Below are 17,083 nucleotides of genomic sequence, written 5' to 3'. Positions count from 1 at the left end.
AAATTAGAGTTTAGTTTTATTTTGATATCTTTTACGTTAGACCCCGAGTGGAGGGTCATTGTATTCCGAAGTACGGAAGTCATTGTATATAAAGAAAAATAAAGGGTTTTGTATACCCTTCGTCTGTATCCTGTCTACTTACTACAATTAGTGAACATAGCTTTAGTAAGCTCTCTGTTCTAGTCAGGTCATTGTATGTTTCCGAAGAAGGTTAGAAGAAACATTGAACCTGATAGTGGCGCCCAACGTAGAAGAATAACCATGGCCGAGTTTCAGGAAGAACCTGTGCTGCCTGCAGAAACGGCTCAGAATCCAGAAATGCCAGCTGCCGCCCTGGAAGGATTTGGGTACATCGTCCAGACCATGCGCGCTTCGATGAAACCAGAAGCAACATTTAACGGAAACTCACCGGTAACCAGTTTTTTGGAAAAATTGGATGACCACTTCATGCTCTACCCCGTGCACGAGTTTCAGAAAGTTACCTTAGCTACCAGCGCTTTGAGGGGCCAAGCGCTTAACTGGTTCAAATGTATCGGCAGAAGTCTCTTGGGTCAAGCAGGAAGTCCCACCTATACTTACGAAAATTTCAAGACTGCCCTACTAAAAGCCTTCCCTGTTGTAAGGGATCGTGCGAAATTAGAAACAGAACTTTTCAGTATATATCAACAAAGAATGGAAAACCTCTCGAGCTTTATTTTAAGAAAAATTCACGTTTTCAAGCTCTTGTATGGAAACCGTCCGGATCGTGAAATAATTCAAGTGATTTTGCCGAGGTTACTGCCCCAAGTGCAAGATTTTATTGAATTAAGAAATCCGACTACACTGGAAAAGTTATTTGAGCTAGCAATCCAGTTTGAAAGTAGAAGAACGGCGGATGTCGAAAGAAGACGCCAATATCAACAGCGAAACAAATTTGATACGCCAAGACTACAGCAAACTCAAGCATACGGCTACGGAGAAAAAGCGAATCACTGGGCAAGGAAACCCGAGCATTCAAAAACAGCCGGCGAACGTCGACAGTTCAATAGCAACCCAGGAAAAAAGTCTCAAGGCCAGTGGAGAAAGAAGGAAAGCACGGAAAGGAAAAATAATTTAAACTAAAACGGATTTCTGCTGAAGAGAGGGTGCGGAAATCCGAAGGCCACGAAAACCCCTCTTCCTACACGTTAAATACAGTAATGGTGAAAAATTTAACTATCCGTATCAAGGACGAACAAGTAAAGGTGATGTTTTTTATAGTAAAGAATTTGCAAGCACATTTAATCCTAGGAATAGACTTTCTTTCAGACGCACAAGCTACACTGGATTTTAATGAAGCGTCCCTTAGGCTGACAATGAAACCAGTGCGTGTAGAAAAGGTTGAACCGCCAAGGTTAAATCTTGACCACCTGCCTAATGACGAGCAAGATAGAATCCGACAAGTGGTAAGTGAATTTGCTTCCTTATTTAGTGATATTCCAGGATTTACTCAGGTTACTAACCATAGTATTGACACCGGAGATGCATTGCCGGTTCGTCAAAAACCATACCGGTATGATAAGAATAAGGAAAAAATTATAGAATGGCATATTACCGATATGCTACTTAAAAAGATCATAACGCCCATCTCAAGTAGTTATGCTAGCCCGGTGGTTTTATGTAAGAAAAATAATGATTATCCTTTGGAGCATCCAAAAAGGTGGAGATTCGCTATTGATTACCGTAAATTAAATTCCATAACGAAATATCCGGTATATCCGTTACCGATCATAGAAGAAATTTTAAGGAACATAAAATCAACAAATTTATGACGACTTTAGACTTAACGAATGGTTATTTTCAAATAGGGGTCAGGCCTGAGGACGTGCCTAAGACTGCTTTTATAACCAAGTCTGGCACTTATGTATTTTTGCGTATGCCGTTTGGCCTTTCAGGGGCCCCGGCAACATTTCAGCGATGCATGGACATTGTGTTAAGACCTGTTCTTGGAAAGTCCACATTTATCTATTTAGACGATATCATTATTACTAGTGATAATCTCGACCAACATATACAGGATTTAAGACAGGTGTTTTCTTTATTAAATGAGGCCGGTCTAAAAGTTAATGTCGAAAAGTGCAAATTTGCAGCCCCTGAATTAAAATATTTAGGTTACAAAATATCGCAAAAAGGGATCGAGACAGATGAATCAAAAATAATCGCTGTACAAAAGTATCCGACTCCAAACACGGCAAAGAAGCTCTCTTCTTTTCTAGGACTTTGTTCATATTATAGGTCCTTTATAAAAGATTTTGCGGCTATCGCTGAGCCATTGTTAAAATTAAAAAGGAAAAAGGCAAGATTCTCGTGGACGGCCGAAGCCAATAGTGCTTTCGAAAAATTAAAACAAGCATTAACGCAAGCCCCTGTGTTGAAATTTCCTGAAAAGGATGAAAATTTAGAAATTTCAGCGGATGCTTCGGATTATGCGGTAGGAGCGGTACTTTCGCAAAATCAGCAGCCCGTGGCATTTTTTAGCCGAACTTTAAATCAAACACAAAGAAACTATTCCGCGACCGAGAGAGAGGCACTTGCAGTTCTGTTAGCAGTGCAAAAGTTCCGAGTCTATTTTGGAAAGGCGCCGATAACAGTATATTCTGATCATGCGGCGGTAACTAGATTGTACTCAGGGAAAAATTTATCCCCAAGGTTAATAAGATGGGCACTCAAGCTGCAAGAATATAATCTGGTAATCAAGCATACTGCAGCGGCAGTGCCAAACAGGCGATACGGACTTAAAAACTGTACAGAAAAGCGCCAATTGGCGAAACAGTAAACCCGTTTGGCAAACCTACAGGCTGACGGAGAGAGAAGATTTTTCCCCGGCAGTCAAGCGGAACTACTTCAACAAATGTGTGCGTCTCTGTTTTCGCCCGGATATGTAAACTTGTGTACTCGCATCTGTACTGTGCTCTGAATTTCTTAAGCCGTTATAATGTACCCGGCAACTGTTACTTTTCTTAAATTTGATTATTAATTGTAACATGTCTATCTTAACTAAGATTTCGGCTTTCCTAGTTAATGTTAGGGATATTTTCGTATGCACGTGTTACTCACACGTACATCATTGGTGACCCTGTCCTTCGCTCCTTCTGTTTCGATCCCTAATGACTATCTGTCTCAATCTTTGTTTAAAAACTAAAAATATGCCTTATTTTGATGCCAATGCTCTTCCTTATGACTGATTGATAAAGGTTCAACCCTATTTATTTCCTCCTCATTTTATCGTACGGATTACACGTGGTTTATCACACTTAAGGAGGATTTACAGGTATGTGGTCAAATTTTTTTAATTATCTGTGATTGGTCTTAAATATGTTTTTGTGATATGTTTTGCTCTAAAATTATAGTTTTAATTTAATTATTGATTGTTTAAAATTGATCTTTGTTTGTTTGTTTAAAATTAATCTTTACGATTTACGATATATTTATAATTGGCAACCATGCCAGGATCGGAAGGCCAAACCAACGAGGAATCGAATATGGCGGTTCAGGAGCCACAAATCTCACACGTGGCAGTTAAAATTCCCCCTTTATGGAAAAATAATGTTAAACTTTGGTTTATTCAAGTTGAAAGTAACTTTGCTTTAGCGAAGATTAGTAGCGATAGTACAAAATACAACCACGTGGTTTCTTCGATAGACCCTGAAACTCTTTCCGCAGTATCAGATATTTTATTTAATCCCTCAGCGACGGCTAAATATGATGCCCTTAAAGCTAGGTTAATAGTAGAATTCTCAGATTCGGAAAGCGAGCAAATACGCAGACTTATTTCTGAATTGCATTTAGGGGACGACAAACCATCTCACTTATTGAGAAAAATGAGAGAATTAGGTGGAAACTGTCTAACTGACGAATTTTTAAAATCATTATGGCTGCAAAGGTTACCTTCCGAGGTGCATGCCATTTTATCAATAAGTTCGGAATCCTTAAACAATTTAGCAAAAATGGCTGATAAGATAGCTGAAGTGCGCACGCCAACGAACAACAGCGTGTTCGCGGTCCAGGCAGCTTCGGCGAGTTCCCCCAGAAACCCTAACGATTCTGGTGCCCCCTCGAGGAGCTTAAGGCCTTAAGGAGTGAAATCTCTGCCCTAAGTAAACAAGTCGAGCGACTCTCCCGCGGAAAAACGAGGAATAATTTCCCCCGGGATCAACATAACAAAGCACGTAGTTTTTCGCGTGGGCATTCCCGAGAACGTGTGAACAATTATTGTTATTTTCATTCGCGATTCGGTAATAATGCACGAAAATGTCGAGCACCTTGTTCCTTTTCTCAGATCAATACGGCCCAGGAAAACTAGTAGTAGCGGCTGTCGATCGAAATTCATCGGCAGTCGCGCATTCATGTCGTTTACATGTTTACGATAACAGACTAAATTTAAACTTTTTGATTGATTCGGGCTCGGATGTTTCATGTGTGACACCGACTTCTAAGTTTAAGAAAATGCATCCTGATTCGCTTCAATTATTTGCCGCGAATAATTCCAGAATTTCTACGTATGGAACAAAATTGTTAACTGTGAATTTAGGACTTAGACGAAACTTTTCGTGGAAGTTTTTAATCGCCGATGTACCAGTGCCTATAATAGGAGCCGACTTTTTAAGGCATTTTGATCTTTTAATCGATTTAAAACGAGGTAGGCTTATCGATAATACTACGAAATTAACTCGTATTGGTTCTCTTTCCGATTCTAAAAATTATTTTTCGGTAAAGTTAATATCTGGTGATTCACCATATCACAGAATCTTGAAAGACTTTCCGGAAGTACTGAAGTTAAAATCCGATTCGGGTAGAGTAAAGCATAGTACGGTTCATTACATCGAAACAAACGGTCCTCCTGTGCACAGTAAACCGCGTAGGTTAAGCCCTAAGTTATACGAAGCAGTAAAAAAAGAATTTCAATTTATGATAGATCAAGGTATTTGTAGACCATCAAAATCAGCATGGTCATCACCTCTTCATGTAGTTTCTAAAAGTTCGGGCGACATACGGCCAGTAGGAGACTACCGAAAACTAAACGCGTGCACCGAACCCGACAGATACCCTATCCCGCATTTACAAGACTTTAATAATACGCTTAGCGGAAAGACAGTTTTTTCAAAAATTGATATCGTTCGGGCATATCATCATATACCAGTCCATCCAGATCATATACCGAAAACTGCAGTTTGCACCCCATTTGGTCTTTTCGAATTTCCGTTTTTAAATTTCGGACTGTGCGGAGCAGCTCAAACCTTTCAAAGGTTTATGAACGAAATTCTTGGAGATCTAAAATTCGCCTACGTCTACTTAGATGATATTTTGATATTTAGTGACACGGAAGATGAGCATAAATCTCACCTACGTACTGTTTTTGAAAGATTAACTTCATATGGATTGACAATTAACGCTTCGAAATGTGTTTTCGGCGTTCCGGAAATATCTTTTTTAGGCCATATAATCAATAAAGATGGTACCAAGCCTCTGACGAACAAAGTGGAACCGATACTTAACTACCCACTTCCTAAAACGGTAAAAGATTTGCAGAGATTTTTAAATTTTTACCGTCGATTTTTACCCAACGTAGCCCAGAATCAAATACATTTAACTTCGTATTTAAAAGGGGCTAAGAAAAATGATAAGACAATCCTGAATTTGTCTGAGGAAGCGCGGAGTGAATTTCAAAAGTGCAAACAGCTAATCGCTAATGCTGTTCTTTTGGCACACCCGAAGAAAGATGCCCAGTTGGTTTTACAGGTTGATGCGTCAGACTTCGCGATCGGTGGAACGCTATCACAAATAGTTGATAGAAATTTACAGCCTCTCGCATTTTTCTCACGAAAGCTTTCGCAGGCTGAAAGGAACTATAGTGCGTATGATCGAGAGCTATTGGCAGCTTATGCTGCTATTAGGCATTTTAAGCATATGTTGGAAGCACGGAACTTTTCTTTAATTACCGATCACAAACCGCTCACGTATGCATTCCGACAGCGTTTGGATAAGTGTTCACCTCGTCAGGCTAGGCAGTTAGACTTTATCTCCCAATTCACCACTGAAATTCGCCATATAAAAGGTTCGGAGAATATCGCTGCCGACGTACTTTCGCGTATAGAAGCAATAAGCATGCCTAACCCTATCGACTATGAGGAAATCGCTAAAATGCAAGAAATCGACCCAGAATTACAAACATTGCTTAAAGAGTCAAAAGTTCTACATCTCAAAAAAGTTACCTTACCGAATTGTAGCTTACCGATATATTGCGATGTGTCAACAAGTAACGCCCGTCCTTACATTCCTCCGGCATTCCGTGAGAAAGTTTTTGCCACCTTGCACAATTTGTCTTACCCCGGCATTCGCGCATCAACAAAGTTAGTATGTTCACGGTTTGTTTGGTCTTCCATCCGCAAAGATTGCGCGAAATGGGCACGGCAGTGCATTCCGTGCCAGAAAGCAAAAGTAAGCAGGCATACTAGAACCCCGTTAATGAAGTTTCCAGACCAATCACAGAGGTTTGATCACGTCCACCTTGACCTTGTTGGTCCCCTACCTCCTTCTCAAAATAATTATTACTGTCTAACTATGATATATAGATTTACTAGATGGCCCGAAGCAGTACCCATACCAGACATAACAGCACGCACAGTAGCACAGGCTTTCTATGACCACTGGATTACTCGATTTGGTTGTCCGACTGTTATTACTACCGACCAAGGGCGACAGTTTGAAAGCGGCTTATTTCGAGCCCTTTCCCAATTATTGGGAATCAAGAGGATCAGGACGTCTCCGTACCACCCACAGGCGAATGGACTGATCGAGGAATTCCACCGTCCTTTGAAAGCTGCCTTAAAAGCGCACGATACCAGTGACTGGGTGGCTGCCCTTCCAACGCTGCTGATGGGTTTCCGCGCCGCTCTCAAAGAGGACATAGGATCAACCACTTCTGAACTGGTGTATGGAAAGACTATCCGTCTCCCAGGAGAATTTTTCAATCCGACACCTCCGGATGCGTCCCCCAAACAGTTTGTGGAGGATTTAAAATCTCACTTTGCCAGTGTCCGCCCGACCACGACTTCTAGCCACGGCCAGCGAACATGTTTCATTCATCCACGCCTTCACAAGTCCACATATGTGTTTGTTCTACACGACGGAGTTAGAAAACCACTTCAAACTCCTTATGATGGACCATTTAAGGTGCTAGAAAGACGAGATAAAACGTTTGATCTCGAAATAAAAGGGACTAAGCAAACGATCTCCATAGATAGACTGAAACCCGCTTTTGTAACCATGGACTCTTCTCAAGTTGCTTCCAAGAGTGTGAAAAAAACTTCGGACAATTGTATCACCCGTTCTGGACGATTAATCCGACCCCCGCATCGGTATGTCACATTTTGTTGACACTGCGGAGGGAGTATGCAGCGGCAGTGCCAAACAGGCGATACGGACTTAAAAACTGTACAGAAAAGCGCCAATTGGCGAAACAGTAAACCCGTTTGGCAAACCTACAGGCTGACGGAGAGAGAAGATTTTTCCCCGGCAGTCAAGCGGAACTACTTCAACAAATGTGTGCGTCTCTGTTTTCGCCCGGATATGTAAACTTGTGTACTCGCATCTGTACTGTGCTCTGAATTTCTTAAGCCGTTATAATGTACCCGGCAACTGTTACTTTTCCTTATTAAATTTGATTATTAATTGTAACATGTCTATCTTAACTAAGATTTCGGCTTTCCTAGTTAATGTTAGGGATATTTTCGTATGCACGTGTTACTCACACGTACATCAATACCCCCGGAAAGGAAAATTAGACGAACAGGGTAATACCGTAAAAGTTGCAATGCTGACAGCGTGTACAATAAATTCCCGAGAAATTGTAATAACCGAACTGGGTAAGGATCCTGAGTTTGGAAGTATTTATGAGTATTTGAAGGATCCTGAAAATTTTAGCCACCAAGATATTGTGGCGATAAGAAATAGGGCGGCCCATTACGAACTAATAGATGGTCTATTATTTTATACAAAAACTACGAATTCCAACAACGAATTTCGACCTGTTATCCCAGCTAGTCTTAGATTAAATATCCTGCAAGAGCTCCATGACAGCCCTTTAGCTTCTCATGCTGGTATTCGAAAAACTATCCAACGCGTACGCGAGGCAGTCTACTTTCCTGAACTGCAAAAGTTAACAAGGGCGTATGTCCAGTCCTGCCCAACATGTCAAGCCGTTAATTATATTAATTTCCGCCCGGCCGGGTTTCTAAATAGTATTAAATCCGAATTTCCAAATGAAATAATCGGCATCGATTTATTGGGCCCTTTCCCAAAAAGTCAGTTAAATAAAAGTCGCTATCTCCTTGTTATGGTTGATCATTTTAGTAAATGGACCGAAATTGTTCCCTTAAAACGAGCCTCCGCGAAATTAGTTACTGATTCTATTTTAAATAAATATATTTTAAAATACGGGGCGCCCCTAAAAGTTATATCGGATAATGGTCCTCAATTTGTAAGTAATATATTTGAAGACATGTGCAAAAAACTGGGCATACGTCATTTAAAAATGGTCCCGTATCGGCCGCAATCAAATATAGCGGAACGGGTCAACAGAAATATAGTGAAAATTATCCGTAGTTATGTTAAAAATTTTCATAAAAGCTGGGATAACTATGTCAATGAATTTGCTTTCGCCCTTAGGACCGCAAAACATGATACAACGGGCAAAACTCCTGCTGAGTTATTTCTAGGCAGAAAGATTATAACACCGTTAGATAAATTATTTTATGTGCAACAAAGAGCCCCAGAATTTAAAATGGGTGATATAGAAAAACTAATTAAGGAGGCAAAGAAGAATACTGAAGTACCACAGAGAAAACAAAAATTGTATTATGACTTGAAACGACGGGGAGTAACTTATAAAGTAGGGGATGAAATACTAAAAATTAAGCATTCACTTTCTTCAGCACCAGAAGATAAAACTGCCAAATTTTTTCCACGATTTGAAGGACCATATGTTATAGAAAAAATAACTCACTCTGTTGTAGTGTTAAAGGCCAGAAATGGTGAAACCTGTTCCGCAAATATTGATCAAATTAAGCCCTACTTCGATCGTAATAAAATGCAAATCTTTTCAGATCTTTTGCAGGATCCGGCACGGCAGACACCGCAGGTACAAGTTCCAGAGGTGGGAAAACGACAAGTACAAGGGCAAGCCAATGAGAGACAGAAGCAAGTGAAAAGAAAATTGCCCCGCGGAAAAATTGAAGGTAAAAAGAAAAAGAAGCCGTTCCACCGTCCAGAAAACAGAGTTCACGAACACCCCCAGAATGAAGAAGGGAGAAGGACGACGTATGTGAAGAGGACCAGGAGAAATGACGGCAACTATAACCCGGCTTTAAAACGGAAGATCGACTCATCCGACAGAACTCTCCGCAGCAAAAGTCGCCGAACTGCGGAAGGGCCATCAGCGGCGGAGGAAAAAGTACAAGAAAAATTTGAACGGCCAACAACGAGGTCCAAGCAGGATCACGACAGAAGTTTCCCGGTTCCACCAAGACCAGCTGCCTTCAAACGGCCAAGACCACAAGCAGAGGACAAAAGGAAGGTGTTCAAGGGTGGCCGTACTGGTGAAAAACGGAAGCTTCCAGAGGAAAGCACTGAAGGGCGAGCCCGTACAAGAAGGAGGATCAACCAAGCTACTATCTGCTATACCTTTAAAGACTGGGCCCTGAAAAGGATGTCCGAATATTACAAAGATAAGTAAAATTTTATGTTACTTTGCAAACTGAAGTTAATCTTTCATTCTTACTGCAAGTGGCAGATTTCAAGAAGTTTTACCTCATGCGAGGTCTACCTTTATCGCCAAAAGGGCGAGAAATGAGTTGTGACCGATTTTCTTATTATGTTTTTAAATTACTCGTGCGTAAAACTAAAGTTGATGTATAATAGCGTTGTGTAAAGACTTAAATCTTGCAAAAAGTTATTGTATAAATTTTATTTAAAACATTCTAGCAAGAAAGAAGTTTCAGTCTGAAAGACTTTTTGAAATGTAGTATTATTTCAATGTAGAAAGAATTGGCACTTGCTTTGAAAAGAATAGAAGTTAACAATGTACTACTAATGTATGTTTTCAAATGTGTAAAATTAACGGCATGTTGATATGTTCTTATATACATGTGAACTGTTATTTTAAATGTTAAGAAATACCGTGATATGGTAAAAGTGAAAGTAATGTTAAAAATTTGTTATTCGTGTGACTGTAAAGATTAAATCATGGCGAATATGTGGTAAAGGTTGAATGATGTAGTTAAGCTCTCTGACGCTACACTTTAGAGTTAGCCACTTTTAGAATAGTACCTCAGGGTTAGAGTTGAAAGTAGGGTGTGTTAAGAGGTCTCGTTATGTTGAATTTTAACACGTTAGTGTTTTGATTGTAGGAGGAAGTGTGGCACACGTAGACAGAAACACATTCGTGTTTGGTGTTCTTTTACAACACATGTCAGAGAGCACGGGGAGAGATAATTAAAATAGTCATGAATGAAATAAGAATGTTAAGAGAAGTATATTCTATATGTTATTTGCAATGTCATTGTGTAACATTTCATTAAACTAGTTTTCCTTCCAGATCTCTGGAAGGAACCAGAATTGAATAAAGCTCCTGTTTAGATGCAGTACAGATGAAAAAAAAAAGATTGTTGTAGATCCTGGGAGCTGCTATTGTAACAAATTTCTTTCTTTTAAATTTTCTAGTTTCTAACGAAGTTATGATTGTAAAAGGTTGGCCTCGCGTTATATTCTAGAGCTAAAAGTTTTCAACAAGGTCGTTTTAGACCTCAGTTTCAAACTAATTAACTCTGGCGGGAAGTATGTAAGGATCTTAAGTTTTACTAACGTTTATTTTATTTTAAATCTTTACTATCACTTCTTATTTTCTACTTCCGGCCAGAATTATAAGCGTGAAGGTTTTTATGCAAAGTTTGTCTGGCGAACGCCAAGTATTTAAGTGTGGCCTTTTTGCCAAGCGAAAGAGAGAGGAAGCAGTGAGTTCGAAGCACGCCGCTTACCTTAGAAGCCACGCAGTTGCTATTTGCCTTCCAGGCCAGAGGTTTTAATCCTCTTGATAAATTAAACGTATTGTAGTGTTCACAGTCTCTGTGCTACATACGCTTCCTGTTATTATAAGGCCAATCTTATTCTAAAGTTAAATTAGAGTTTAGTTTTCTTTTGATATCTTTTACGTTAGACCCCGAGTGGAGGGTCATTGTATTCCGAAGTACGGAAGTCATTGTATATAAAGAAAAATAAAGGGTTTTGTATACCCTTCGTCTGTATCCTGTCTACTTACTACAATTAGTGAACATAGCTTTAGTAAGCTCTCTGTTCTAGTCAGGTCATTGTATGTTTCCGAAGAAGGTTAGAAGAAACATTGAACCTGATAGACTCTTTTAAAGCCAGTCGGGGAACTTCACAACTTTAGGAAAAGGTCCGGCAATCACTCCGTCGTCAGGCATGGTGAGGCAGCAAGTTCGGATGTGAAGGCAGCTGAGGTTTACATCAAAATGTTTTCTGAACTGATAGAAGCCAAAGGATACATCCCCCAGCAAGTCTTCAGTTGTGACGAGACAGGGCTTTTCTGGAAAAGGATGCCTAATAGGACTTACATAACGGCAGAGAAGAAGACGATACCAGGTCACAAACCCATGAAGGATAGATTAACTCTAGCACTTTGAGCTAATGCGAGTGGCAACTGCAAAATCAAGCCTCTGCTAGCATACAATTCGGAAAATCCCAGAGCCTTTAAGTCACATAAGATTTTAAAAGAAAAACTGGCAGTTATGTGGAGGGCAAATCCGAAGGCTTGGGTCACCAGGAAATTCTTTGTGGAGTGGATAAACCTGGTGTTTGGCCCTTCTGTTAAAAAATATCTACAGGAAAACAACCTACCCATGCAAGCCCTTCTCGTCCTCGACAATGCCCCTGCTCACCCACCAAATCTCGAAGATGATTTATTCGAAAAGTTCAAGTTTATAAAGGTTCTCTACCTATCACCCAACATCACTACTATCCTGCAGCCCATGGATCAGCAGGTGATTTCAGTAGAGGACCATCAGTAGTAAACCATCGATTAGGGAAGTGAGGCTTCTTAAAATGCGATGTGTACACATCCTATTTTACCAACTTATGGTGATACGGGCTACCCTATCTGTTTATCCTTAGATGATTCATCATGACAAGGTTCGATATATCGACATCGTTCTGGGAAACATGATGTTATCGGAATAAATAAGGCGATTACTGATTAAAAGAATGTATCAAATAACCCTTATTTATCAGTAAATGATTATATAAATAAGTTTAGAAATATTCGATCTCATAAGATTTCTCATTTCATTGCAAATCTTGACGGATTCTACTTCAAAGCAGTCATTCTTAACTCTTACAATTCTCACGATGACCGAAATATTTGATGATCAGTTAATACTATCCTATTTCAAATATTTTCATAGTAAAGAAAAGGCAAATTCTAGTTTTGAAGAACTCTGTACGTATCCTTTCCAACCTGTGAAACTGAATATTTACGGCCACCAATATATTCCAGCTCGACTTTGTTGCGCTTTCGGGGATGAAGATGGACTCACCTACAGTGTTTCGGGCACATCGATCGTCGCCCAGGCCTGGACTCCTATGCTGAACCAAATTAAAAGTGGAAGCCCTGACCCACGAAAAATATAATTACGTTCTGCTCAACAAATACCCTGACGGAGATGCCAAGATATCCGCGCACAGAGACGATGAAAGCTCCCTGGATCCTTCCTACTGCATTCCCACGCTGAGTTACGGTGCGACGCGAGTGATGCATTTTACAAGAGAGAATTATGACTCACATTCTGAGTCTGGAGCATGGATCGCTTCTAGTGATGAAACCCCCCACTAATGTAGTCTGGAAACACGGTATCCCATCCCAGCCCGAAGTGAAGACTATTCGAATAAGTTTGACGTTTAGAAAAATTATATATCCACAAGTGAAGCGTTCTTCTGATGAAATGGACTTTGGTTATTATGACAACACAATCCCTATACCGTGCGTGAATAAAAGAACTTTTCCGCGTAAGGGAGGAAACCATGTTTAGAAGATGAGGTGCTCGAGATACTCCAGGACGACTGGCTGAGTCGTCATTACCAGTTATCACGAAATCATGAAGTGATCAATTATTGGTCATTAGAACGGATGTCTCGTCTTTCCATCGTTGTAAGTAGAAATAATAATGTTCGAATTCTTATACAAAACTTTGCAGAAACGAATAATTTCAACTGTGGATCTTCTCTTGAGGGTATGAGTATGACTCCTGAGACGTGGTATGATTTCATGAAAAAATTACCAAACTTTAATTACAAGTATTCGGAAGCATCCTTCATAGCCAATGATCAGTTGGTGGTATTTTCTGCAAACGTGCAATGTGTTCTTCAAGAAATTTTCAGAAGTCCCTACGGTGGTTTCCGCCTCGTAGCAGATTGTTTTGAATTAGAGTCATATCAAACCGATAAACTTTTAGATTTATACAGTGAAATAACACAAACTATCCAAACTACCCTATTTCAACATGTGGGTTACCGCATGAGATAAGAAAACGGCAATCAAAATGCCAGCAGTTGGAACATTTAACTAGCGAGCAATGCATGCAAAAAGTTAACAATATTATTTACGAGGAGTACTTAACCAGTCTCAACGAGGTGTTTATCTGTGAGGGATGTGCTGTCAATCATCCAAGTCAACGTCGCCACCCCTGTAATAATGGAGACAACTCGGGAAAAAGCTATGAATAATACTGACAAAGCTATATTGTCAATGAACTTTAAAAGACTTGCTCAAAAACTTTATAAGGACACTTGCTGTTGTATTTATGATAATGAAGACTTTTTAAAGAATATTTCATTGTCACCTTTACGTGATCAAATAGCAAATTTGTAAGAAAAAAAAAATTAGTAAGTATGTATTTTAATAAAAAATGTTTTATTTATATTGAAATGTATCTTTTATCTTAGCTGTCAACTGTTTCTTATTATGCTTTAAATGAATATTTCTTTACCTTAATCTTACCTCTTAAGTCTTGATAAGTTATAAGAATACTCTTTTCTACCGTATACTGCTTATAGGAAATGATATGTTACTCAGGTTTTATATTAATGCATTGCAAGATTTTACATTTCATTTAAGTGTTGGTAAAGTTTTACTGTTCCTAATGAATGGGATTTTCGTAGTGTGTACGTGGATATTTAATTGCATTTATCTTAATAATGCTTGGGAATAATTTGATAACATGTCGCATAAATATACTTTTCTTTTTAAAATCTTAATTGAAAGTTAATTAACATTAGTTAATTAGTATTAAAATGTTAATTGTACTACAGAATGATTCATGACTTTTCTGTGTATACTGACGAGGGTAGATAAAGTGAACTTCAGGTTTTTCCCACTGATAGTAAACCTGAAGTCGATAAAAATCTGTTAAGGCTCATGTTTAGGCAAATAAGTTGCTTTCTATAGCATATTATCTAAAATTTTTTGGAATTCTGGGTAAATAACTAATTCGGTAAAGGTTATATCCTCATTTGGGTAAAACCTTAAATATTCTATAGTGAAAAATGCTTCTTTCGTATTTAGTTCTTAAGAAAATAGTTCTAAGATAAGCATTCGGTACTGCGGGAAATACTGCAGGTGAAGATGAATGATTTGAATAGTCTTTGGAGTTTTTATTTCAGAAAGAGGTAATATTTAGCAAATTACAGTTCTAAAAAATGTATAGAAATTTCCTATAATGCAAACATATATCTACAATTATAAGAAAACGTAACACTTATTTGAGTGTAATTTTGTATTGAAAAGGGGATATTCCTCATTAAATGTGTATTAGTAAGGAATATTTAACTGATATGATGAGTATTGTACGAAGAAATTTCTGTATTTGTGATGAAGAAGGTTAAAATATTCGAAATTATAGTGGAGATTTGGGTAAAATGTCTCTTACTCTTTCTCTCTGTGGTTCCTTCTGTAAATATAGGTATATTGGTAATGATATATGTTGTGTAAAGTACCTCACAAGATTTCGTTCATAAGAAAATAAATTGGTAAATAAATTAATGCAAACTGACATTTTCGAAAAGAACATTTTAGTCTAAGAAATTAAAAAATAGTCTAGATAGGAAATTGTCTAGTGAATTATGTTGGAACTGAACTAAGTTAAAATAATGTGTTAACACTATGCGTTAGAAATAAATGCATATCAATAAAACAAACTTTCAAGAAATGAAATGGTAACCAATGGGTAAAATCAATGGTCATTCATCTCTTATTCAATACTGGAAATGTTTACCTTAGAAATTTCTTTTATACATGTAACGTCAAATTTCGTCAATTTCACATGAAAGTCGTTCATGAAGGCAGAAATATCCGTACTTAGTATAGGAAAAGGTAATAAAGTGAAAATTTACATAGTCGAGACATTTAAAGTGATGTAGAATGCATTCAATTAGTACAAATTACTGAATTAAAAGGTACTGAGCTTTCAAAATAATAAGAAAGAATTTTGTATGAGTACATGAAAGAATAAATATGATTCTAAAATTATGGATGAAAGTTGAGATTTCATTCTAAAAATTCGGAATCTATCAAACTAGCTTCATGAGAATCAAGATTCAAAACTGAACATTGGTAACAATGAAGAGCTTAAAAACATATATTTAGATATAAAGGGTGTTAAAAATTAAAAGGAAATACCAGAATATGCAGGAAATGTTAAAGTTTGAAAATGCAAATGAAGTTAATAATGAAGTAAAATAGTAGGATAAGTAACGGTAAGAGTACTGCCGAATGTTAAATTGTAGAATTGGCAAATTAAAATAGTACTATAAAATATGGAGTAAGTAAGGGTTATTCAACGAATTGGATATGAATAGCAGTTAAAGGTTGTAAAATAAAATGCTTAATCGAAATCTATCTCTATGTTTAAGAAATTTAAGCATGTTAATTTAGCTGAAATAGTAAAATAAAAAGTGCAATTACAATCACAAATCGCAAAACAGAGTTAAATTTTAGAGTATGTTGGAAACTAGAAAGAAACCCAGTGTCAGAAAAGTATAACAATGACATCTAAAATTATCTAAAGTTCATGCGTATGGTGGGAAAATGTAATAAACAAGTTCAAAATTAGAGTACTTTAAAAATTACGAAGGTATAAAATGTGCAAAACAAGTTAAAAATAACATCTAAAATTAAATAAAGCTCATATACATGGTAAGAAAATAGAGGAATTGAGCTAAAATTAAGAGCCTGTTTGAAATTAAGAAGGTTGAAACGTATGAAAGTCGTTACAAATTAAAGGAAAGTCATGTGAAAATATAACAAATTAGTTAAAATTCTTAGTATGTTGAAAACTAAAAACGTTAAAATATAGAAAAGGAGTTAAAATTTACATCTAGAATTAAGGTGTGGTGTATTTAATTATGGCAAAGCATACTAGGGCTATCTGCCTAAGGGGAGGGATGCCTTTCGTGGAGGACTTTCTAAAGGAAACTGGCTCGTATACACGTTACACATGGGGAAAACCACGAAAACGCCCATGCAGCAAGCCCGTTCGCGGGATTCGAACCTCGGACCGAACTACCAGTGTTCAGCGTCTTTACCGCTCGGCCGCTGGTGGGCACATCTAGAATTAAATAAGTGAGGTATATGCTAGGAAAATGCAATAAGCAAGTTCAAAATTAGAGTACTTTAAAAATTACGAAGGTTTAAAATGTACGAAACAAGTTAAAAATTACATCTAAAATTAAATAAAATTCATATATATGGTCAGAAAATATAGGAATTAAACTAAAATTTAAAATATTTTTGAAATTACGAAGGTTAAAACGTATGAAAGTAGCTATAAATTAAATGAAAGCCATGTACATAGTGTGAAAATATAGCAAATTAGTTAAAATTCAGAGTATATTGGAAACTAAAAACGTTAAAAAATAGAAAATAAGTTAAAATTTACACATAAAATTAAATATACGTCAGGTATATGATAGGAAAATGCAGGAATTATGTTAAAATTAG

The sequence above is a fragment of the Stegodyphus dumicola genome, chromosome 6 (assembly GCF_044657685.1).
Source record: "Stegodyphus dumicola isolate Sdum_Otavi_A_Nest chromosome 6, ASM4465768v1".
NCBI lineage: Eukaryota > Metazoa > Arthropoda > Arachnida > Araneae > Eresidae > Stegodyphus > Stegodyphus dumicola.
This window is presented reverse-complemented; position numbering follows the sequence as displayed.